Source organism: Limulus polyphemus, unplaced genomic scaffold (genome assembly GCF_000517525.1).
Source record: "Limulus polyphemus unplaced genomic scaffold, Limulus_polyphemus-2.1.2 Scaffold463, whole genome shotgun sequence".
NCBI classification, from domain to species: Eukaryota; Metazoa; Arthropoda; class Merostomata; order Xiphosura; family Limulidae; genus Limulus; species Limulus polyphemus.
In genome coordinates this window covers 558,206-561,324 of record NW_013666073.1, presented here as the reverse complement: position 1 = coordinate 561,324, position 3,119 = coordinate 558,206, and the positions used below count along the sequence as shown (strand labels likewise).

At 39.1% G+C, this 3,119-nt stretch overlaps 1 protein-coding gene across 1 annotated transcript in view; it reads left to right on the top strand.

The window, feature by feature from the left end:
* The first annotated feature begins 1,921 nt into the window (after positions 1-1,921).
* Positions 1,922-3,119, top strand: part of LOC106458436 (cytochrome P450 2U1-like) — a 23,254-nt gene continuing 22,056 nt past the window's right edge. Inside the window, exon 1 of the mRNA XM_022384650.1 lies at positions 1,922-1,961. The gene's annotated coding sequence lies outside the window, so the exon portion shown is untranslated. The remainder of the gene's footprint in view (positions 1,962-3,119) is intronic.

Sequence of the window (3,119 nt, the reverse complement as noted above, 5' to 3'; positions counted from 1 at the left end):
CAGTGTTACGACAGCAGAAGTCACGTGACTCTAGTAACACGTCATGAGCTTCTAGAAAATTCATGTCCTTTCGTGAAGCCTCGAGTGTTTACTAGATGTGCGGTATTCTTGTATATAAGACCGCCAGGAAGTGACGGCAACAATGTAATTGAATTGCAGACAGGGATAGAGACAGGCAATTGAGTCAAGCACGTGAGTCGTTCGCTGTGAATTGTAGCATTTTTTTAAGTTATAGCGTGACTGTGGAAATTAAGTGTATTGCAAAGTTGTATTGAGAAAGAATAAACTAGTTTTATTTAAGAAAGGACTTGTGTCACTAAAGTTTCATCGACCAGAGACATAACACTACAATAAAAATTGGTGAAGCATACACTAATCCTTTCAATAACTATAATACAGTATATATATATTTCATAAATACAAAAAGAAAGAAACAAAATAAGACAAAAATGCAGAGATATGTATACACAGCATTTAAAGTTAAAAAATCTACAAAATAATAGGATGTTTACCTACCCAATAGTAATTACAAGGTGAAACTCTCCCACCTGAACCCCCCCCCCCCCCCCCCACGCAAAACCTCCAAAATGACAATTGACCAATAACTGGCCATGGCAGTAGCACAGATAATGTCACAGCCGGCAGGCTTCTAGTATGCTTATTCTTTCAGTTGGGAGAGTGTGATGTCCATCCAATGTAATTGGTTCACCTCTTGATTATACTTAGCCGAAGACTTGGCCTCATTTGTAGCCATTTCTTTATATTAATGCTTCTGCATTAGGATTTACCATTGGGTCAACTTCATGATAATGGTAGTAATTCGAGTTGTTGGTAGGTTGGCTTTCTGCTGCCATTATTGCGTTTAATGGAGCTTCTTGGGTAGTGGTAGCTCAACCATTATTGAGGTGGACCCCCTCACTCACCTCAAACCTTTGGGTTGCTGATGATGCTGGTTCTGGGACTGGCGGTGGTATCTGGTCAGTTGTGGTGCCTCTGGGTTCCCTTGCTGGTGGTGGTGATAGCAAAGTCTTGATTGTTCCATTTTGATGCTTATCCCTTGGATCTAAAACACCACCCCGGAACCCAACCCACCTTCAAGTCAGTTTTAGCTCCAGAATAATTTTTCTCAGCTTTGGGATATAACTGTTCTCCTAGAGGATGATGCATATCTGATGGCATTCCATCCACCAACAGGGCACTGGATGGATGGTTTTTAGTGTTAGGGTGACTATCAGGACTCCTTCTTCACAGGAACTTTGGAAGGTTATTGGTCGCCTACAGGCTTGGTTTTGCCAGGGATGTATTTCGTTTTCAGGGTCGACAAAGTTGTCTGACTCTGTGAGGCCTAAGATCCAGTCCAACAACCTAGGCAGTGAGGCCCTGCATGTCAGATGCATGCACAAGTAATGCATATTCATCAGTGGGCGGCTCAGTCCTGTCGAACATTAGGTCAATATTGGGAGTCTTGGAATAAGTCACATAAGCCACCTCTTTACCATATAATAATTCCTGTGGTCATCTTTGTAGCTTCTTTCCATTGCAGCATCGAGGGGAACATAGGTGCTTCAGCATACAAGAATGAAAATCATTACTGGGTAGTTGAAGAACAAGACAGTCTCAACAGTGAACAATTTGACGTTAGATAGCAAAAGTCCAAGTTGAAAACATAACCTCAGATGAATTCCATTTAGTTAGAAAGTCGACCAGGTGTGTAGGTTGAAAAAGGACATTAACTGCACAGTTACAACCATTCTTCTTCTCCAGAAACTACTTTTAGAAACAGAGTAATTAACATATTAACTTGGTAAAGCAAAATTTTTGTTGACTTCACATGTACTCATTCCCTGTTTACTAACAGATGAAGTTTGCTAATGTCTGTGAACTTCTCGGTCCCCAGTTCAAACAGGAAAGGAATGGTGTCGAGACTGAAGACTGGTACCTAAACACATCATCCAACTCAGGTTAGCAGATGTCAATCTATTCTTCTTATCAATGCTTTTTTTATATAATAAAGGTGCTGGTACTAATATATATAAGAAATTAAGAGATAAAAACATACTGAATTACCTTTTTATAAACAATTCCAAATTTTCAGTATATTCTCATCTGACGCAATATCCCAACTTCGTTCCTTGCTTTTGTCGTTTACAGCTGAGTGACGTTTTCGGAGCAACCATGACTCTACATATTTTTTTGGTCAAAGAGTGGAAGGTGCGGTCCAACAAGTTTAATAAAAAAAAGTGCCAAAACGGTTTTTGTCAGCAAGGAAGCTCTGGATGTTGTGACAATCAAACACATCTGCAAAAACCCTCGTTCACATTCACTGGAAGAAATGGGAATAGTACTCAGAGCGTATTTCAAATGCTGCAATTTTTCTGGAACCATATCTTCAATCAAATACTTACGAAGTTCACGAGTCATATCTATTTTATTTAGCTGAAGACTTATTGATAATATTATGACCTCCATCTCGCCGAATGTTAAATGAACATTAACGTGTTCAGGCCAATGTTTTCTTATCAAGCACGTGTGCATACTGTGCTATATCTCCATCTTCACTATCAAGCAACCTATTTTCGGTCGATTTTTTCAAGTTTCTGTAAAAAGCTTCTGGATTAATCAGAGAATCCTTTTTTCAATCTTTGTTGTGAAGTAAATTCCCCAGAAGTGAATATTTTGAGGGGCTTCGGTGGCATTTTTATAATATGGGCCTGGAATTATTCGTCTGTCTTCAAACATTTGTGCAAGGGCTTTTATCTTTTGATCCACCTTGTAAAATTCTATACACAGCGTGGTCACAAGTAAATAGACACCACCTTTTCAGAAAAAATGAAATTTTTCAGTCATATTCACATGAATTTATATATTTATAATTTAATTAATATCTAGTAGATCTTCCTTTCACTTCGTGGAGTTCGTTGATCCTTTGGGGCATCGTGAGAATCATCTCGTCAATTTTAGATTGTGGGATTTTCGCCCACTTTTGCTTCAAAACTTGGAGTAGATCGCTCTTTGAAGTTGTTTTTTTTTGTTTCTTGACTTGCTGGTCGAGTATGGCCCATAAGTTTTCGTTTGGGTTCATGTCAAGAGATTGGTTCGGCCAGGGCAACTTCTGGATA